Below are 24417 nucleotides of genomic sequence, written 5' to 3'. Positions count from 1 at the left end.
TGTAATAATTATTTTGATCTACCCGACATAAGATTTATTAATGAATCTTCTGTCTATATCTTCTTATATATATAAAGTCTATTAGACTTTATATATATATATATATATATATATATTGTCACTCAAAATTATTAATATGTTTGTCATACTTTCTTAACATAAACCCAAAATTAAAAGAAGTTTTGAGTATACAACCTATCAATGCATCATCACTAAGATTAATTTTTAATTAAATTTTTGGTACTAATTTTTTATCATATAATTTTAATGTTCCCAATATAACGATAGTTTTTGTTAATAAATATGTACATACGTTTTTATATCCGTAGTGTTTTATGGCACAACACATTAATGTATGTTTCGTGTTAAATTTTTTTTCGTTCGTTGCGTTCATAACGACCACCATATGGTACATTGTGGATGATAATATATAAAAACTAATTACTCGACTGTTGGAGTTATAAGCATGCGGTTTCAATTAGATGATGTCGTGCAAGGTAAAGCACATTAAAATTATGCTTTTTATATACGTTGATTTAGCCCATATGCAGTAAATTATGTTCATTTAAACAGACAACGATTCAACAGATAAGCGGTACATTTTAAAGTAAAGAATAAACCAAGACAACGACGGCAGCTACATTGCAATTGGCTGTTTCTTAAAACAGACAATTAAGGGCTCTACAGACGCATGGTAATTTGTATTGGTGACCATGGATTTTCAGTTGCTTCATGAAGCTCTGAGTAAATTCGGTATAAAGAAGTTGGAGGATTACATATGCTACTTAAATACTGGTTTTTTATGTAACTTAAAATTACAACCAAACTAGCAACCAAAGCAAGCATGATACCTCCCATGCGTTGCCATTCCTGAGAACTCAAGTGTTATTCCTCTGTAACCTGTGAATATATTTGTGCCTGTGCCATATCTCACCCATCAAACCGAAACACAGCCATGCAAACACAACTGCTTCACGGTAGAAACACGAATGGGACAGAGGTGCCCAAGCAAACGACTTTTTTAAAAGAGTCTCCCTCTGGTGATAATATTATTGATTGCTATAGATACCTACATTACCCTGGGAATTGTTTATAAATATAATTACTGATATTCTCAAATACCTATTTACAATAATTTGTTTATATGTATATTATAAGAAGAAATTTAATAATTTCTCCTTATAATATACCAATTAAAGGAATACAGGTTGGTAATACAAATTAGTTGAAATAGACAGGCGAACTTTCTCACATAGAAATATCTTACATTCGACATTATTTGACTGAAGTTCTATCAACTTATACTTGAAAGCAGATAGATATCAAATTAAAGCATGCTGATACAAAATATAACAACACTATAATTTGTTTATATAGACGCGAGCAAAGTAGCGAACACAATTCAGCTGTACTTAAAACAATTATCATCAATAAAAAAGCATTAAATTGGGCATACAACGCTAATAAATATAACTATATAATGATAACGTCCAATAACATTGCATTTTTATGAAAAGCAATAAAATTATAATGTTATTACCTTAACAGCTATAAATATTATTCATAATTACATATTAAATGTACAGAAGCGCTTTGTTAAATAAATAATATATAACAACAATATATAATATATAACCGACTTATTTTAACTTGCCAATAATGATATACAATATAACTTTCATAATTGAAAGATTAGAATTAGAATGACATTTAAATTTAATGCGGAATTTTAAGATAAGCCACTTAGCGACTTTTGCATAGAATTGAGTCATTTTCGTGACTATGAAATTGATTAGTAAGTATAAATCGAATACTAAATTGTACCACATAACAGCACGATGATTGTGGAGCGAGATAATTTTAAATAAACTATATAATTACTCGTAACAATACATGCTAGTGATTGATACTGAAATTATGAAATACTGTATTCATACATTATGACTAAAAATTTTGATTATATTTTGAAAATAGTTGAATAGAAGAATGTTATATTTTGTGAAAATGGAATTCCGGATTCGTTTCCTGATTGACCCAATTTAGAAAAAGGACTTTTCTAAATTGACTCGGGTCTGTGTGTTCTGATTGCTCTCTCAAATATGCGTTGTCTGGTTTCTTATAACACAGAATATCCTAGTTTGAAGATATGGCAAATAGTCTAAAACTAGAAAAAAAAGTAGCGTTAACGTGGATTAGTTCATCATTTAATATTTGTATTTATCTATAATTATATATTGCAATATAAACAAACTTATTGTCTATACAAATTAAAATCTATTTATATATATATATATATATATATATATATATATATATATATATATATATATATATATATATATATATATATATATATATATATATATATATATATATATAATGTTATAGAAACAAAAACTACACGACAGATTTTAACGAAACTTGGTACAATTATTCTTCATACTCCTAGGTAGGTTATAGTATACTTTTGATCACGCTACGATCAATAGGAGCAGAGCATTGAAGGGAAATGTGTCTGTTACATCAAAACCACTGAACCATGAGGAAGGACTTAGGCTACTTATTTTACGAAAAATGACGGAAACGCGGACGAAGTCGCGGGCAACAGCTAGTCTTGAATATAATAGTACATAATTACAGTGGAGACTAAATCTTTACTATAAATAGTTTTGATTTTTATAAATATCAATCGTACTTAAAAGAATTATAAATTGAGTAAATTTTTGGTAAAATCTCAATAAAAAATCAAGTATTCCTCTAAAATAAATATTTGATAATACATACTTGTTTATTATTTTAGCTTGCTCTTTTTTTTTTACATAATTCGTATTAGATATCTATTTATACTGCCCAGTGACATTCAATACTCAAAGTTATCTATTAATAGGTATTGAATACAAAACTAGAAAGATATAGATAGTCATCCTCTTAACAACGGAGCGACGACGAAACTCGTGTTATCGGGCGGCCTGATTCTACTGCATTAAATCGTTTCCATTACTTTAAGTAGATTTCGATGTTTATGTCAAACGCGCCAACGATAATATCGCAATTTATTTTATTAATACATTCGCTCTAATGGGTGGAGGCGACTGATGCGGCAACTTTACTATTAATACACTTAGATATCAGAATTTCTGATAATTTAATATTTGTAACGACATTATTAATTCTCCTAACAATGTATTATCGGGATTTTTGTTGATAAGATTGTTAATTAAAAGTAGACCATTCTGTCTACTTCTGATTAAAGTCAATTATATGAAAATAATATCCTATTAATAATTACAAATTAATATAGTGACTAAATAATAATATTTTTATTGTAATCATTTGGCACAGTATAAGTAATATCGCAATACATTATAGACACTCCCTACAGCCTGCTTTAAACATCGCCTGTGACTCAGGTAAATATACCTTATGAATGTACAGTCGTCATATATTTATGTACCTAGTATGTATAAATATTTTCACACAAATGAGCCTACTCTGCAAAATGTAGCGGGTAAGTAATTGTTACTTCAGTAGTTACTGCCATAATTTTTATCATATTACTCTAAGATATATAATATATATTTTATTTAAACACGAATTTTAACCAATTATCTATTACTGTAACTAAGCCAATAATACATTCAGATGAATCTATATCTCTAGATTAGTAGGTAGTACTATAATACTTGATAAAAAACTTAAAGTATTATGATGACGACAGATCTTACGATTACGTCATAATTGCGTACGATTAGTATTTTATTGCTTACTACTTTTGTCTCGCTACGTCACTTGCATATTTTATATAGCACGTTTACTACTTTCCTGTTTCTCTCATCTTTTCTAAAGGTTAATTGACAGTGAATAAATCCGCTTAGAAAAAAGTTCATCTTTAACTTCTATATTGTGGACTAAAATTTAAATAAATCGTATAGTTCGTACAAATTATACACCTCCTACAAAGGCAACACTAATTACGAAAATAAATCCCGTCGTAAAAGCACTTTTAAAAACCTGGTTTAATAACATTTACGAGCGAAACATTTAAATATCAAAGAGTTCAGGTTAATAATGCAATCAAGATTATACCTTACATCGTTGCGTATCGAATTAATACTTCATTAATATTAATACTGCAATTTATTCGAAATTAAGTCAACGATCCAAACATCTCGGGTGTTCATCTTAACGTACCACTATATAATACTTTCCTTAAATATTATCTAATTTAATAAATTAAAATATTAAACATAATCCCCGGATTATTACAGACCTATGTAGATAATCGTCGCTGTCAAACCCATAATCCAGTGTTATCAATAGGAATTTAATCTTAAAATATTTTTCTCACTCTACGACTAATCATATGTACTTAGTTTATGGAAATATTTTGTCATATATAAATTTAATTTATTACCAATAAGGAAAGATGTGTTTTTAATTTAATTAAGAATTTATAATAGTTAGTCTCCCACTATATGGGACAGTGTAGTATTCTTACACATATTGTACATGATATATATGGTCGGTAGCGGAAATTGAATATTCTACAATATGATGTTTTAGACGACTTTGTTGCAATCACTACGTAATATAAAACAAAGCTCCCTGTCTGTCCCTACATGTACTTAGATCTTTAAAACTATGCAACGGATTTTGATGCGATTTTTTAATAAACAAAGTGATTCAAGAGGAAGGTTTATATGTACAATACATGCATAATATAGTAGAGGAACACTGATAATTTTAGAGGTTTCTAATGTGATGTGATGTGCACCCGTGCGAAACCGGGGCGGGTCGCTAGTTTTTAATGAAATGATTTTCACATAGCTGATATTAGAAAAATAATAAGAGCTGCTATTAATAACCTAGGTGTTTCAGTAAAATATTTTTTATATAAAACTTAAATTGTAAAACAAACTAATGATCCACCTGAATGACAGTAGTAACCTACACCTATAAACATGAACAGCGTAATGAATGAACATCATAGAATACTTTATACTTCTTTGACGTTGTGTTTATTTAATACGGCATTAAATTTTCACAATAACAAACTTAGAAACGAACTACGAAAAAGTACACGGTTCATTAAACCTGAACAAATAATTGTCTATTTAATAGTTTTGGTATGACTAAGAGATAATTATAAAACAAAGACAATAAACAACTTCATTAAACTTTCAAATCAGAAAACTACGTTTAAGCCGGACAACCTACTTTGAAACTACGTATCTCTTTACACAAAAAAGATAAGGAAAACTCTTATTAGATTAATAATTTAGACTTTGATTTCATATACTGTTAAAGATGTAGAAAGTCTAATCTTTAGTAATATTATTGATGTGAAAGTGAATTTGCTTATTACCTTATAGCATCTTAACGACTTAAACAATCACTATGAAATTTTTTTTTTATTGAGTGAAAATGGAATGGTAACCCCGCCTGCGCTAATGGAATACGCTGGCGGGGAACCAGTGAAGGGTGATCGATGAGGATGAAAACAGGCCAGTTAGCCCATCATGATGAATTCATCTGGAGTTAATCATGATAGTTTTCAGGGGAAACCGCGAGGAGGTTGACCTGGTTGGGTATATTGCCAGCGATGGAATTCTTAGTCTCCATTACTAACAATCCCTTTCCCTCCATCACTATGAAATTTGGTATGCATGTATTGTGTGAGATTAAAAAGGATATAGACTACTTTTTATCCCAGTCAGTAAATATATCTCGGTTCCACGGACGAAGTCGCGGATAAATGCTAGTTATTAATGTAATAATGTAATGAGGTCATTTAATGGTCCAATTAACAATCTTGATGATGATGATGTATGATAAAGCAGAAAAGTTAACTTAAATTGTACAAAAATGAGTTCTACAGGTTTCGAATAGAAATCTATTCGATCATTAGGTTAAGCATGATTATTTTATCATTCTTTGTTGTACGTAACAAATTAAAACCAGAATATGAAATTCAAAACTTTTTTAAGTATTTAGATATACACTAGTATATTAGATGTAAACCACGATTTTGCAAACGTAAATAAGTATCTTGTGTGTTAATCCAGCAGATTTACTCTCTTTATACCTTTCGTTCAAAACTATTGAGCCGTGAAGTTCGGATGTTAATCAATGAAACACTCATAAACGGCGGAATGAATTTGATGAAAATTTGTACACGAATATACGATATTATGTAAGATAGTTTTATTATGCTGAAAACAAAATGTCCAAAATTTACATTTAAATTCGCAAGTCGGGTAAATTTAATGAAATTGCAAAATAATACAGGGGAGTACCTAACAATCGATTCAATTGGGAATATTCCCAGCTAACATTGACGATAGAAAGCATTACGCATAATATACCTATATATGAATGGAACATATGTAATTTAATCTAAAGTGAAATGTTTATAATTTAGCTATAATCGGTCAGCCACTGATATCTTGCGATAATCGAAATAGGCCATAGTACCTACTGACGATTTAAATTTACAATTTTTTTTTTTTATATTTTTGCGTATAATAGTGTTAAATATTATGATAAGTAATAAAAAGAATTGTGTGAGAATTAAAAGTTTCAAATTCAAATTAATCAAATAGATAATACATAAGGTAATATTCATACATTACTCTGTAAAAATACGTACATATGTATGTACGTATCGTAATTTTAAAGTCTAATTTTTTTTATGTAGCTTAGAATGGCAAACAAGCTGACGGCCCACCTGATAGAAAGTGGTAACCGTGGCCTATTGACATGACCAATACCATCGATATAACAGAGTATACTGTTTTACACATGATACCCCCATGCGTTGCTATTCCTGAGGACTCAGGTGTTATTCCTCTGTACCCTGTAAATTCATTCAATAGATGTCAAATGCTCGTTAAAAAATATACACAAAGAACGCTATATTTTTTCAGTAGTCAATGTAAGTAACGTAAATTCAAAATCTCATCATTCATTAAAAGTATGTTTCATGAGTGTTAATTGGACATTCGTGTTACTTATTCAGGTCAAACTGCGCCATAAGAAACTGTTATGCATAATGCATAATAATTATAATTATACACGTATATGGTTTGCATAATTTCGTATTCAATATCGCCTCATTAGTAAATCACCGATATAATTAATCAGACAATTTATAAACGCGAATATTGCTTTTTAATTATTTCAACAGGTATTTATAAGCTTTTATTTATTTCGCCGGTTCAATTTATATATAGGTAGTTAATTTATATATAACCTATTTTTCAAGCTCTTACTTCCGTCTGTAAGAAATGGAATTTCACACACCGACGTATGTAAGACAGATGATAATGCAAAATTATATGATAACAACAAACTGGCCTAATCGTCTGTGAGAACTGCTCGGTGGATGCTGAAAGGTGTCCATTTACTTGCGTGTGAAAGATTAAAGTTCTATATCAAAATAGTATAAAAAAACGCATATGGCACAACTTTGCGAAATAAATAAATGGAAAAACATTTTTCATTTTTAAGGGCTTACACTTTGTGCACATTAAAATTGTGCAATTAAAAGTCCTTTCTTTTTATAATTCGTAATTTTATACTTATCAAAAATCAAGATAAAAAGTAAATGGGATTAAATATATCTATATGTCGCTGACTTTTGACTATTGTATATAGTAGATATCAACTATGGTATATGGTATTTATTACTTGTTTTAATATGCAAAATATTATAGAGGAATTGTAATATTTAATTTAATACATGACAATATCCTAGATGCGAAGGGGCGGCGTAAGTTTTAGGAGGGTTAAAGGTGGGTAAGTACTTTCTTTCCGACCAAATAAACCCTTACGATCCCTTTTAATACGATAATGTGCCTCTATCTTTCGTCTGCAGTCACACACGAGTCACACGACCCTCGTGTGCTAATTGAATTTAAGGAATAAAATCCAATCGCCCCGATTCTTTATTATTCAAGATCCAATTTGGATAAGGTCTGATCGGTCCGCGGGGCGCGGGGCGCGGGCCGAGAGGGGCAGTCGAGAATAAAATTGGATTTGTCACTCAAAACATAAGGCTGCCTTTAACTTTAATAAGAAAGTATTGTATCATAAATTTGCGAAGTTTATATGGATTGTTGGAAAGTTTTCCATTCACTTCCCCTTATATTATTAAATGCTACGTCAGCCATGTACTTATTACTTATATTAAGTTATGAAACGAACGACACGAAGCCGAGTATTCTACGAGTACGGGGCGTACTTTGCTGAAATTTATTTATGTTCCACATTGTTATACTTATTCGTATACTTAATTTAGATACTCGTAATTAATATTTTGCATAAATAGGTATTGTTACTCACTTTAAACAATACGGAAAATAATACCTATTTTAATGTTATTCATAACTCGTTGAGAGCTGTAGCTTAGCTGTGGGCAGCCCCTTCGGCATGCTAACCCTAGTTCGATATGCGCCCACAATAATATCGAGTAGTCTGATAGGAGTAATGACAGTGCTATCACCAAAAAGCAGCGACCACGCCGAGACACCCCTCGTTGTACAGTGTTTGCCTTCAACATGCGACCATGACATTTATTACAGCTATTCTTTCTATAATAATATCAGTCGTACGGAGCTGTCGGTCTCGGTATTTTTACTGACTGTACAAAATATTTTTAAGCTTAAAATATTGTCTATGATTGTCAAAGCCTATAAAGAAAATAAATAGAGTTTTTTTTTTTTTTACATCCAATTAATATGGTTTTTCTGTTTCAAAACAATAGATCTTAAATATTAGCTCTAGATTTATAAAGCAGCCACAAATTCGTCTACGTAACCAAGACAAAATGCAGCCATTACAAATACTACCATACATGTGTATGGCGCCAAGAGATAACAAATAAACAAACACGTACACTTAAAGCTAAACATAAACTCATTTTAAATAATTTATTAGGTAGTAATATTATCTGACTTAACAGTTATTGATTATAACTATAAAATTTTATGCAACTTGGAATCGCAAACAATTTAACGACCCATCTTGATGGAAAGTTGCAACCGTTGCGTCACCTATAGAGTCTTCATAAACACGGGATACCTTGTGTTATATTATGCGTATATGCTATTAAATATTTAATTGACAAATAGGATAATAATCCTGTAATAGATTTCGTCATTTGGTAAAGTTTCTGAGTATACCAAGTAACAATTATTATAAAGGATAGATAGCGTAATAAATATCTATTAAGTGATCTCATTTTTTAATACTCACATATTATATTGCGAAGACGATACTGCTATTAGGTATATCAATTTATCTGAAATAGAAAAATACACTATTCATATGTTTTATATAATTAAACATATATTTAATATAATAACTACCGGTTTAGCTTACGGTCGACTAGTTTCGGGACTATCCGAGATTCTTAGTCTTGAACGGCTGCGACGCGGGCACGAGCCTGCATGAGCCTGACTGCGTGTGCCTCGGTTCGGATGGTCACGAAATTAGTCTATCTTTCTCGACCAAATTACACGTAAGTTAAACCGGTAGTTATTACATCAAAATATAATGTGTACTACTTATGAAACTGTTAACAGTTAAATACCTATGTTTGAAATAAATCTGCATTATTTGTTAGTAAAATTAGGGATTACGACTAATTATATAGAATAAAGTACGTCGAAGTACGTTATGTTTAATCGTAATTAAATATAGATATAGAAGCCATTCGCCTGTCCCTATTAATAAAGTCTGATGTGTAATATGAAATACATTATAGGTCCAATATTGTTTCTTATTAATAAATTTTGATATATATATAACATACTTAATATCAGATTTTGTTAAAAGGAGAGGCAAATTATGTATTACAATATATTATGAACTGTCACATAAAATAATGTAAGTGCAATGTACACAAATACGGTATGTAACATATATCATATTTATCATTAAATCAATAAGTGAGATAATAAGAAATTTAAAACAATCCGCAAGCAAATAAGCGCTCAGCAAGTTTTCAGATTCACGTCGCTTTAACTGCTATTAAAGAATATAGTTCCTTGTCACACGTTTGTCTACATTGTATATCATGAAAGTTATACTATATACGAGTATAACTATACACTGTCAAACTATAAATAGTTTACATAATATCACTGATATTATAAGTACCTAGTACACTCTACATCGATCCTCCCCCTCCACCCTATACTGATACTGAGGGCTCCCTACCGAAAGATAGAATGACCTGTCATAAGCAATTCTTGCTCTACTTGCCTCTCAAGGGGGAGTAAGAACAAACTACTAAATTCTCATTCTTTCCCTACTCCTTTACAAATATATTTTTAACCGACTTCAAAAAGAAGGATGATGTTTGTAACTTCATAACTCTGTCAGTTGTAATCCAATTTAAAAAAATACTTTTTTTAGCTGAAAGTGTGTAAAGATTTTATCAGAATCGTAGATTTTATAAAAAGAAGTTTAGTTTTTAAATCAAAATAACTGCTTTTGCCACAATTAAAATGGTTTTTTTTTTTTTGTGGAACAACTTAATAACGATTAGTGCAAAAATCTATTAGGTTTACGTTTTGACTGGTTCTAGTTTTTTTTATTCTGTCTGGTTTTCGGTTATATCTATATTATTCAGTGAGTTATGATCTTGAGAAATGTAGAAGAATTCTAAATACATTCTCACTTATTCTCTACATACATTCTACACGAACGAATGTCTGTGAGATTCTGCTAATATTGTAATGATAAAACAAGTATAAGTTACGAGTTCCTTAACTCTTAAAGCATCTCTAAACACCTGCCTGCGGTTGCCATCCCGCCTGCCAAGCGTGGCAACTACTGCCACAACTCCTTTATGGGGAAGGCTTTTGTTCAGTTATAAACAGTTAATGACTGAAATAAAATTACGAGTAATTTCTTAATCCTAATCTTCTAATTCACACTTAAGTATTTAAGATTCTATATGTTCTTTTATATTTACTTTTCAGGTATTTATTGCTATGCAAAAGAGTAAATATCCTAAGCTATTGCTCCCTAGGTAAGTAAGCACATTTCTATTAACAACTAGTTACCAATATCGCTAACGAAATTGTGGGTACTTTGTCCCTAGACAGAGGGACGGAGGAAGCTTATTAGAATGAACTAATAGGTATTTATCTTATCTACCAAATCTCGGTTGCTATTACCTAACACTGTTGACATAAAGTTATTGTGCTGATATAGACATAAGCTACAATTTTAATTAGGGATTGTTATCTTAACAAGCGGGTAGACCACTTCTGTTTATAGACTTAATAATATTGGCGTAGCATTGACGCACACGGCGCGAGGCGAACGTGAGATGCCAATCATCTATACAACGGGCCATTCAAATCATAAACCGACTCGAACATAAGTTATATTTTTTCTTATATTATTATATAATTTATTATATGTTACATTTATTATTTATTATTTACATACCTATTCTTAATTGGTCTAATTATCAATATTCCCAATTACAGTCTAATGAATCGACCATAAAATAAGCAAACATTGATAACTCTGATTTATGTTCGTTAACCCTTGTTTTATTATTAAACTTAAATATCTTTGAACAACACAATTAAAGGGGTGCGTTCATTTTATTACGATAATATTAACAGTCATCGAAGTGCTTATAACTATGTACCCCATCGATCTGTAGATTTGGATAAATAAAGGTCATATCGTGCGATGCTACTATATTTACCTAATCAACCGGTTTCGTAATAAATACGCAAATAACAAAACTGTCTATTTATTACAATTTGAGCGAAGTTTGCTAAATTGCTCTAGTTCTATTTAATTATGAATTTACTGTCTATACAGTATGTTAATTAACGTAACCTGTATTCCTTAACATTAGTATTCATTAAAACGATCTCAAAAATTTATCTTTCTTAGAAAATAAATTATTTACCAAAAATTAAAAAAAATAAGATTCTCGAAACAATATTTTGTATCTATACCAACATCACTACACAATACAATATGCATAACCCAAGTATTACGAAGTGCGTTTATATAAATACAAGTTGTTCTTTTTTTCGAGAATTTGAATTAATTTTTCCATATTTTAGTTGTATTACAATTATTTCTAGGAGAAAATAAAATATTTTTAAACCCTCTTAATGAATACGAACAGCAATTTTAAGTAATAGGTAACATTAATTAACGTATCGTATAATCAAAAACACTAGCAAATAATCTATGTAAAAAAAATAAATCCTAACTGATTCGCTATCATAGAGTCAAAACTAATGCTTACTGAATTTACATAATAGATAATAAGTATACTTTGTAATTATAATATTATAAAAGGGAAATAGAAAAATATTTACGAAAATTCATCTTTTATAAATATTCTTATTCTAAATCCTATATTAGTCCCATATCTATGCTAATTTTATCACAATTACAGTCATTATATTTATTTTCTGTAAAAAATCTTAAATTTATGTTTTTTCTATTATTACTTTGTCTTTATAGGTATTAATTCCGATACGATCACGTAGATAGTTAGATAAATAATATAAAAATTATTTATTTATTAACAGCATACTAAAATACTCCAATAGGTAAATAAAAAATACTAAATACCTATATAGTAGATACATTAGCTTGTAATATAAGATTTTTCCTAACAAGCTTTTATGTAAAGGAATTGGAAATAGCAGCAGGTGTTCGCGAGGAGTCAGAGCCTATTATAAGTAATGACGATGAGTATACATTTTAGAGGAAAGCTCCTGTTAGTGTTGGCGAGCCAATTAGAAGTGTTAGGAGGTGGCGGAGCACCCAGCACCCCGCCGCCGCAGCTCCCTCCCACCGCTCCTCTGTTGTCCAATTAAACTCCCGCCGCCGCCGCCGCCGCCGATGACACCGACGCCAACATACCTAGCGGCGCCGGAACCGAGTACCTCCTCGTAATTGCATAAACCACTTCTAAACAAACCTCCACTTTTTTGCACAGACGCTAACAATGGAATCATGTCAGACGCAACAAGAACTCCCCTTTGCTCTCTACCTCTACTGTGTAACTATTCAGTTGTTAATTAAATTCGCACAATATAATCGTCAGTCGCAAACTGATACTCCGTGACCGTTATTGCATAGCGATAAAGTCGAGTTCTGTTCAAGCGGCGTAAAACAGTATATACCGTTGTTGTTTCTTGTTTAATTACAACAATAGTGGCCCCTAATGAGAGTTTGCGCTAATAAGCGCTGCAAAATGTAATCAACATGCCTCGTCGCTCTAATGAGCCGAGTTCCTGCAAAAACAAGCAACGTCGACATTTTACTAGAAATTAATTAGGCGTTATACCTATATGGATATCCGCCTAGGTCCTGGAGTGCGCCGGAAGACCTTGTTTATAACTCGTTAAGTGCCTACTGCGACTATCTTATAGCTACACTTCTGAGAAAGAAAACGTAGGTGAGTAACTAACTACTATGAATATGAGATTTTTTAACAAGCGGACATAGTTCAACCATTATCTCCGCCTATAGTATTTGAATAGGTTGTTAGCTACGACAAAGTAAGTAAATATACTCCTTCAAATAACTTCTATTGACAACAAAGTACACAGACCTGGCAAACGTCGTTAACTTAAATAAGTACGTTTGATTACGTCGTAGCTAGCTACCCCATTAAAACTTAACGAGGGGCAACCCCGGGGAAAATAACTAACCCAATTTCCCTTTGCCGGGAAATCATTAAAAGTCTTAAAAGGGTCTTTTCATATATTTTTTACCCTGGAGCGTACGTGCAAATAAACACATTTTTACATACTCGAACAAACAATTCCCCTAACGAGGCGGGAGCGTAACGGGAGCACGCGAGCGCGGAGGCGGTAGCGGGCGCCCAGTGACCAACGGGCGCGCCACCCGCGCGAGACCCGCGCGCCTCGACACCGCCGACGTAGCCGGTCCGCGCCGCACCCGCACTAATTGGAAGGATACGCTCCGATATGTGTCTCGTTACACGCGGCCGCCGACTACCTGCCACTGTTCACTAGTGCTCACCTAATGACAACCCTGATTTATTAGAGCCTATACATTCAAATTGACAGCCAAAACCCAACCGGCACGGTACGACAACGTAATTGCTACCATCGCCTCTCCTCAGTCCACATAAACGCAATACTATACCGATACATTTGTTTCATTTCTTTATTTAATTAACGCTAACAAGCAATAAAACATCGTTATTATGTTCATACAACTTAATAAATCATTTGTCTTAATCATAATTACGATATTTTAATTTTATTACATAAAAGAAATAATTGGAATTAGACATACCGCTCTCCGAGAATAATTATACAACAGGAAATTCATAACATCATTTATAATCTCGGAAATTTTGTATCGTATATTAATAAATTAATTAATAGATTTTCCAATTAGTGTTCGGAGTATAATTAATGGATGTGTGCAGTATTAGTGTCGGATACAATCTGATTCGAGACTCGTCGGCAATTACCAACGACTACAAAATACGTCGAATTCCACGTAATTGCTGAGAATATTACGGCAGTGAACTTAATTGTTCTCGACTTAATTAATTAAGCTTTTGTTTGAAACTAACAGCAAAGTGTAGACTTGGCAATTCTAAATTGGATCTTGTAATTACCTTACCCTCCCTTTTGCTGAAACTGTCTACTTTCAATTATGGGCGAAGCTTTGTTAATGGAATCAATTATAATTGGGACACAATGTGAAGCCTATTCGAATTCCAACAATCGTTTACAATGGGTTAATTAATTCATTCGTGTTGTGTATGCTAATTACTTATAATTATTTTTGTGACGGGACATTGCTGAAAACAATGAAGAAAGGTCGGTGTTCGTTTCATTACACTGTCTAAGTGTCTATGTATTGCTCTGCGTTCATTAGGTTGAGTTCGTCGTTAGGTACGCCGTCGGCAGGTCATTAAGGATGCTTCTAATGAGCGAATTTGGTACGTATTCAATAATAGTTCTAATCGTCATTACTGCAATACACAAATTAAAGTGATAACAAAAACACTTGTTAAAAGTTTTGTAAATACACATTATATTTTAGTAGCGGTTTAAATTACGTGTATTTTAGTCCAGAAAGTTCGACTAATTTCGCGACCATTCGAGACCCTTAGTCATGAGCGGTGGTAGTCATTATATTAAAAATAAAAACGCTTGTGTCAATAATACAAGGTAAGTCGCACGGTGAAGAAAAGTATGTCAGTGATCAATTGGTACAGTTGCCAATTAATTTATTTGGGAAAAAAACCTCCAAACTTTCGTCTGGCAAATAGTTTTTGCCCCCAGTATTATTCTTTTTAATTTCTGTAGACAATATTCAGTCACCACAACAAGTATGAGTTAATACAAAGGGATTGTTAGTAATGGGGTATAACATCCCCGTAGCTAGCAATATACTCTAACAGGTCAATCTCCATGTATTTCCTCCTGGAAACCATCGTAGTTAATTCTTGTGGTATTCATCGTCACGTGGGGCTAATTGACCTGCTTTCACTCTCTTCTGTCATCTCTCACTGATGCCTCGCCAGCGTATATCGATAGCGCAAGCGAGGTTACTATTCTATTCTCATCCATTAAAAAACAGAAGTAGGAGTTTCGAAATTAACTTGTTAGACATCTATTCGTACTTCATTATTAAACTATCATACTGACAATTTTCTTCAATAAATAACATAACTTGATCTGTTCTATTGTACGTGTATATTCTGTTTTTTTTTTCAAATTTTATTTTTAATTACAAACATAACAATAGGTTATGCATATTAAATTATATATAATAATTAGTGTCTTATTTATATATTATCACAATCATGTGGTTTGTTGATTTGACCATTGCTCATCACGGACATGTAGAGCGAGCGACAAAGCGCGGGGCCGTTGAGACCGACCGACCTAACTTTAATTAAGACATGATAATTAAAATAACAAGCAGCAGGCGTGGTGGTGCATCACTATGCGAGGTCGTGAGGGTGCATACGACGCTTTAATCTACTGGTTACATTATATTATACTACAATGCGAATTTACGTCACTTTATACTTGATTTAATTATTCAGAAATGTGACTTACAAAAACTGAATAATTGTTGTATCCATATCGATGCAAAAGGATGCAATAGAGTATGGGTTAACTACAGATTATATTTAAAATAAAATAACATTGTTAATTAGTACAAAGTTAGAGTGGTGTACCTAATATTATTTCTGATTGTTGTTTAGTTTTGTTTAATATATTATGTATTATTTCCAGTTCTACTACTTGTTACACTTATTGAATTAATAATTTTATAATGCTATTGAAATAAAAATAAGATTAGTATTTCATATTGATTGTTTCCCGCGACTTTCCCTGCCTAAATTAGTATATAAAGTATGCTATATGTTAAATTGGGATATAAACTACCCGTGTAATGAATTTCCTTCAAATCTGTTCAACCGTTTAATCGTAATTAAATAGCAAACATCCAAACATTTAACGTACTATCATATTTATAATATTATAAATTAATTCAATAAATCAATGGCTACGTATATATTTATTTGTACACTGTTTTCCTTTTCATTGATTTCTTTTTATTTACAATTCGAAGACCGTAAACTACTAGAAGGCCAGATTGATGAATAAGTAGATATGTATGTAGGTTAAATTAAGTAAACAATTTTTGTACTAGCTTTTAAATAATTTACACTCACTTCGTTTATTTGGTTATGTCTTCAATATCTTTACTTGCGATCGAAATGTATAGAATATTTAATGCTTAATTAAAATTTAAACGAAATGTCAACTTAAATGCAACAACTTGTTTCAAGTTTATTAATTAATATGCATACAGCCTTAAATACCTCGAGTGAAATTTTATCGGTATTTAATAACAAAGTTAATATACATTTCTTATTTATATCAATAATATTTACTATTGTAATAATAATATTCTGTAGAGATAAATATTTCTGTAAGATATGCTAACCAAATCCTAAATATTAATATTATAATATATAGATAAGCATATACGTAAGTAGCTAAATATAATGGTAGATAAAATTAATAACGACAACAATTACTCTATAATTTTAAATACATACGATGTTATTACCTAATCATGAATCTGCTTTATCATTCTCTCATGAGCCACACTGCATTGTCTCTTGATTACACATTTAAGTTTACTTTGCATTAGACTTAATTATGAATATATTAAGCATACTTTAATAATGAATTATTCAAACCTGTTTTCTTATTAAGTAGTTACAGATTTATAGAAACTCTTGCGACATAAGTAGCCAGTGAGCGCGTCTGTTCTCTCAGTTCTTACCGACATATCAACTGTCTCAAACTGGCCAGTAATTAGACAATTATCTACGGCAGTCATCAAATATACCAATTACCAGTTTACGACACGCACCACTTCACAGAAAAGATATCGTATGGTGATAACCTCACGCATACTTGTATGTTGCGAATACAAAATAAATTGCCAACATGTAAATTAAATTCACGTATCTAAAATCTAACCTGCCAAGAGCGTGTCGAACATTCATGAAAGGGGGTTCCGTAGCTAGAACAAAAAGTTGTTCTATTTCAAATTTTACCAGCTGTTTACTGCTTGTCAAGCAATACAGTATTTAAACCATTGTAAATTTAATCCAGTTTATGAGCATGTTCTATCATAAGAGGATTCAGCTTTTAGATTATGTATTACAATGTAACATATCTTCTGTATAGGACATCAATGACTCACCCAAATAATATGTATGTAAATAATATGTACACAGATAAAAGATAATTTAAAAAGTTCTATTTTAGCTATTTGGCTATAGAATTAAAATCAGCCCACAGTGTGTAGAATATGCAGCATGCACGTACATTCATCTCAGAACAGAATTATATGAAAATCGAGCCTCAATTCAGCTTCAATTACCACCCAGGTGGGTTCCAAGAAACTCTACCACATGTACGGTTTCAGCAGGTCACGAGTGTGCAAGGATTTTACTTGTGGATAGACGTGTATGTACATGCATGTTATGATAGTGTGTGTGTACTACAAAGTACATGTACACACATAACCACAAGCAATGTCCACGAGCGAGCTCGTAAATTGTAAAGAGTATTACCTATATTCCTTAGTAAAGAGCATAGCACGTGTATGACTATTAGTTTCTACAGTAACAGCTTCTACTACATTTGAAGTCCATTGTTTCACTCATTCTATATTCACTTACAAACATTTTTCTAACACAATTTACAATGTCCTCTTCTTAATATCTTAGAAATGTCTATATTTTACCATTTATTATATTATTCCTACAGTTATATATTTCGCCATCAAATATTATTAGTGTCGTATAAGTAGGTTCATCATATCGTCATAGTCGTAGAATACTGACGGATCTTTATATGTAATCTTTGTCAGATCCGTCAGTATTCTACGACTATGACGATATTAGCATCTTGAATCCGTGATGAACAGTATAAAGAGAATCCTAATTGATGTATAAGAAAATACCAATAAATATATGAGAATAAAAAATCTATTCGAGTGCCAACCCTAGATGTTTAATTAATAAAATGATAAACCATAGCCGACTTAATTGATTACCCACTCTCACTAGACAAAAACTTGATTAACTTCCTGTTCATTCATGATTGAAATGCGCTATTAATAGTTACTGTTAATACTCGAATGCGTCATTTTAATGTGTAACAAATAAATGATATAAATTTATGAACGTAGCTATTAAGGTAACTGGTGAAGATCAATTATCGTTAAGTGTTTAATCTACTTTAATAAATATAAACATTGTGAGAGCCACAATATTGTATTAACTGTTCTACAGAAGTGAATAAATTATAGGTATGCATGTATAAGGTTATATTTATTCATGTAAATAAAAGTAGTAACTTCTTACTAATATTTTGCTATAACTTTCCACAAATTGATAGAGACATGTACTTAATGTGTAGATATGCAAAGAAAATCAAAATCTTACAATTGTTTATATTTTATACAGTTATTAATTGTACTTGCGACTTTCCCCGCGTTAAATAACAACAAATAAATATGCTCACTACGTGCCCAGTAGTGGATCATTCAGAGGCTACTATTCTAATTTCCACGTGAATTAGTTAAAATATAATTTAGATTCGATCAACGTTTTAAGCATTGGTTAAGTTACATTTAAATATTGTCTTTGATTTGAAACATATTCACAAACTTTCACATTTGTAATATTAAAAACTAGAGATCCGCCCTGGCTTCGCACATGTTAGATAGGAATATAAATTAGTATTTTATATCAGCTTTAATAGCAAATGCTTAAAACTTTGAGTTACATTATTGTAATTGCTATTTTTTTTAAATAATATATATCCTATGTTACTTGCTGATAATGTAGGTTTCTACTGGTAAAAGAAATTTTAAAGTCGGTCGAGTAATGTTTGTCTATTATAAACAAACAAATATACAAAAAATAAAACCTTTCATCTTTATAATATTAATATAATCATATTTATATACACACATATATATATATAAATATATATAAATTTATATTTATATATAAAAACTTAATTTTATAAATATATATAAACTATAGTTTTTACATTTGTAGCTTATAGTTTATAGCCATAAAATGATTTACGAGATTGACGCCCCAATCACAATTTCTCAACTGTCGTGAATTCAAGTCTGACTGACACCAAAATTTTAGTGTCAATTTAAATTCCCGACAATCTATCCAATTATGATAAACGCTGATAATAAATATATTTAAATTGTAAGAGTGCAATAAAAAAATCCGTTGCCTTTTTCTATTTCTTCCTATTCATTTTTCCATTTGTGAAGATTTTCGCTTTTTATACAATTTGACTATCGCAATATTTTTATTTAGTCAAATACTTTATAGTTTATTACTATTGTTTTTAAATTTTTGTTTGTAACATAATAAATAATAATATAACGAATGGAAATAAAAGTGAGTGCATCAGGCATCTAATTTACGTTATATTACTACAATCTTATCCTACATTATATTAACAGTCAATTAGGTTATTTCTAATTAATCTATTTCCGTACGTAAATAATTACTTAAGTTCTATTTATCACAATAAAAATTTGTCATAACCGCAGAAAAATTACTAAAATCTAACTAAATATTAATTTTGATTAGATAGCATATATTATAAATATTATCAGTAAATATGAAGCACAATAACAGAAAACACATGAAATTGTGTTAATGTTTCTTACTTAAGTGCGCGACTACTAAAGGAACTTATATAAAATTTTGAATACAGATAGTTCTTTTCCTAAAATTAGATTTAGGACTCTTTTATTAATAGTTACTATTTCCTAAAGGGTTACTGATGTAATTAAATACAACAATAGTAATAATAATGTTGTTTACATACCTGTTGACGATATTTCCTTATAAAAAGAAAACCCACTAAACAAACGAAACAAATGAGTATTTCCAAAATAGTAGTCTGGTATTCTCACAATAAACAAATCCACAGTCACGGTGCAATAGAGGAAGCACTACAGTAGAATTCGTCCACTGCAATTGTCACTTATAGCAATATTGTAAATTCGTTTCCGGTAGGTAAAAAACTGCAAAGTGATGTTAACTAAAAGATAATGTCCTCAAGCGATCACCGCAATGTCCCATTAGTTTTGCGACGATTAATCGAGTTGATATATCGTGTGCTTTTATTTAAACGCCGAAATAAGATACCTACGAACGGCGTATCGCACTTCGAGTAAAGTTTGAGGCTCAAAGAGACAAAACCGGTACGTATACTCGCGAGGAGATACCGCGACGGAGTGAGCCGAGTTACGAGCGGGCCGAGTAGTGAGTGCAAGCGCTCGCCGCTGCCACCGCCGCCGCCACCGCCACGGGCCGAGGGCGCCCGCCCGAACACGGGGTGGAATGGAACAACACTCTAATATAATGACGGGGTCGGAACACTTTAATACTCTAATTGAAAAAGTATACTCTGACAACAGCTTTTAAGTGTAATTAAGGCTTCGTCTTCACGCCGGTAATAGCTAAGGCACTCTACATACGAGTGACTGCTCTGTAGAGCACATTTCTAATTAGGTAAATGCAACATTTTGCATTCATATTTAAAATATTCAGATCACACAACACGTGTATCTTAACATTTAATGGGATCCCACCACAGTATATGTACGTATAAATTATTACGTAGAAATCGATAATAAAAGTAATCGGCAAGAGCGTCACGTCCCGCCGCGCTACATAGGTAAGAAATATCACAAATACTACCTCGCTAGTGGATTCCGGCCTAAATTCAATTCCACCCTTTCCCCCGCACCCGTGCCAGTAGGAAACCAATCTTCTTTACATTCCCTTGCCGACAAATTTATACTCCTCCATACATCGTGGGTAATAGGAGCCGGCCGCCCGTGAGCAGCGTCGGCATCGACGCGCCCGGTGGCTAAGGTAAGGTGTCGCCGCTGTGTAAATTATTAATCAGCAGATTGACGACGAGCCACAAAGAAACGGCTAGCATGTGTCCGGCGCGGTGTCTATGTCCAGCGCTTGCAATGTTCGCGTCTCTGAGAATTTAATTTCCACGGCCCACCCGCCCTCGCCGCCATTGTCCGCCCAGTATTTCATTACGGCTCGAGCTTTTCTATTAATAAATCACTCTTCGCCTGCGCCGTTTAATTACGTCCCGGATCTGGCCAACGTCTGATTACACTTTCATCGAACATCTAATTAGGAGTGCAGTCAAGCCGGGTGGGAACGTGTGTATTCTTTGTTCGAGAGATATTACACTCGGCCTATATTACCATGAGGCACTGCCTCCCTAGCTAAGTTTGAAATGAACGAACTTTGATTAAAATCGACCGGTTGCACTGTTAAGTAGAACATATTCTACCTACCTACGTGAAATCTATTTAATTCTCAGAAAAGGAATATTAATAGAACATTACGTACATAGAATATTTATCTCTCAATGATATTATAAATGAAAAAAGTTAAGTTTTACAAAAATAATAAGGGAATCTTTAAAAAGATTTTAAATTGAAAAAAATATGTTGATAATATATGACCTGAAGACTTTTTTCCTAATCAAATAGCGGATACAGTGACGTAAGCGAACGCGTGCGCGTCCGTGGTAGCGGACAGCACACCGCGCTGCGGCGCGGGCACCGGCCGGGCCCGCCCGTTTAACTTATTGCCACGGTTAACGAGAATACGCCGTTGTGTGCCGGCGAAATTGAAGGATTTACTCCGCGTCCCTCCTTTATTAAACGTATTGCACACTCGCTCGTTCTGCATGTGTGTGTGCCTGACTATACGCAGTATGCCGAAATTACATTTCACATGAGTCGTAATAACAAGGGCGGGCGTAAATCACGAGCATTATTAGTTTCTCTTGTTACCCGTGCCATTTGTCACTTTATATTGATGCAAAAAAAATGTTTTCTTCGAAGAAATTGCATTTAATGTGATAGAGTGGAAGATAATTTAAATTTGATATACAATTGATAATTTGGACTTTAATACAGTACGAGAAATATAGTATTATCTTTTTTTATAAATATATATAATAAACAACTGGATATAATGTAATCAAGAAGGATGCAGTGCTCATTTGACATGAAATGGTTTTAGTGTAAGTAATTTGACATCAAGAAACATGCCTTTACAGAGTCGCAGCTGCTGGCGACAGACCTACGAGAGCACCCGCGCTCTAAGAGCAATATAGCCGGACTTCCTGTAAGCTAAAGCGTATCGCTCAAAGTTTTGCAATATACGCGCACCGAGCCCGTCCTTTATTAAAAACTATTCTCACATTTTTAATTAAAACTTGTGTTCCCCCACTAAAACTTTATTTAAGCAATAAAGGCGGCGCAATTAGCGGCGCTGTCCCCGCCGGCGACTTCACCTACTTTTCCTCTGCTTTAATGAGTGTTTTTTAATAAAGCTGGAGACTGCTGCAAGTTTATTAATTTAGTTTAACTCGTGTCACGGCAGGTCCGGTACCACCCGCCCTCGCTCGCACGCTATAACCGTACTTTTTAATTTAACACCCTGAGCTATTACCTTAATAAGAAACTTACAATAGAAAACCATTACGTAAATATTTATTATTATTACTTTGTTATGCAATTTACAAGGAAGAAAATATTAAATAAAATAGAAATTTTTAAATTTATTTATTTTTGTATGAAACAATAACATAAATTGTGATAATACTGATCTAGGTAAATAAATAAAGTAAAGGTCCTAAATAAATAAAGCAATAATAAGTTAAAACATACAACACTGACAAAATAAAGTTGTATCTTCAGAAAATACGCGTGGATATTTTCAGAATTACGAATCCAAAGTAACGATCGTTGTCGAGCACTGAACTAAAAGCTTGAATGACGTGGAGCCCCCTCGCGCGGTGCACCCCCACCCCGCGAAGTGTTCCGGCCATAATTACATTCCCGTGTCTAACAAATGGAGAATCGGTGTTGATTTGTGTTTAGCCGAGTCCGTGATCCGTGCGGCCCACACTGCTAGGTCCGCGTACGCAGTTCGCGCTCGCTTACGCGTCCGCTGCCGGCGCTAACGACGACATGCAATAAACTTACTAGTACTCAAACCCCACATTTTGATTACAAACAGCCGTAATAATAAGGCCTGTTTCAACTTTTGTATAATTATTATATCTTTTATGTAATATTTATTTTTTATTCTCCATGTGCTCGACTGACTAGCGAAACTAGATATGTTTGTTTGTTTAAAATATTTACAGAAAGCACAAATAATGGGGTCTAATGACATTCTATATATCCAGATCTGCGCGTATATTTATAAATTATGATGCAACAAAGAAACTCATATACCTACATCACATCACATACAACACTAATAACATTACTCTTCTTTTTGAGCAGTCGTGTACTCGTAATAAGTGACTTTCCATACAAAATTTCAAAACTTATTCTGTAAATATTTTCAAAATATCAGCATAAACAGTTAGTAAATAACATTGCCTTTAAAAAAAAACAGAGTCATAATTCCTATTCAAAAGCAAAATAACAGGGGGACCTGCATTTCGTGCAAAGCCAGTAATTGCGCGCATATCGGCTAAGTGAAAAACGAAGCTCGACCGCCCGGCCTAAAAGCTTCGCGGCAGATTGGATCAGCACACGGATTTTCCATTACGGGCTAGTTCTTTAGGTAGGTACTACAAGTCAACGACGATGCATGCTCAAATTAAACAAGTTATATTTCATAGATCAATAACTTTACATAACTGTTATTACAAACTGTTTTATCGCTTTTAATGTACAATGGTGTTGTTATATAGGTAATTATTATGTATTATTATGTACAAAATCCAAATAAAAGAA

The 24417-nt window shown here is 32.4% G+C and overlaps 1 protein-coding gene across 4 annotated transcripts in view; it reads right to left on the bottom strand.

Moving 5' to 3' along the window:
* LOC113523629 (LIM domain only protein 3-like) overlaps window positions 1–20907 on the bottom strand; it is a 56009-nt gene extending 35102 nt beyond the window's left edge. For 2 of the 4 annotated variants that reach the window (XM_031907416.2, XM_031907417.2), the window contains exon 1: window positions 20448–20907. The gene's annotated coding sequence lies outside the window, so the exon portion shown is untranslated. Of the gene's footprint in view, window positions 1–9255; window positions 9302–20447 lie in introns of all 4 variants that reach the window. The other 2 variants (XM_031907415.2, XM_026909630.3) reach the window with 2 other exon arrangements.
* Window positions 20908–24417: the final 3510 nt, after the last annotated feature.

Source organism: Galleria mellonella, unplaced genomic scaffold (assembly GCF_026898425.1).
Source record: "Galleria mellonella isolate WM207_F2 unplaced genomic scaffold, CSIRO_AGI_GalMel_v1 utg310, whole genome shotgun sequence".
In the NCBI taxonomy this organism is placed as follows: domain Eukaryota; kingdom Metazoa; phylum Arthropoda; class Insecta; order Lepidoptera; family Pyralidae; genus Galleria; species Galleria mellonella.
This window is presented reverse-complemented; position numbering and strand designations above follow the sequence as displayed.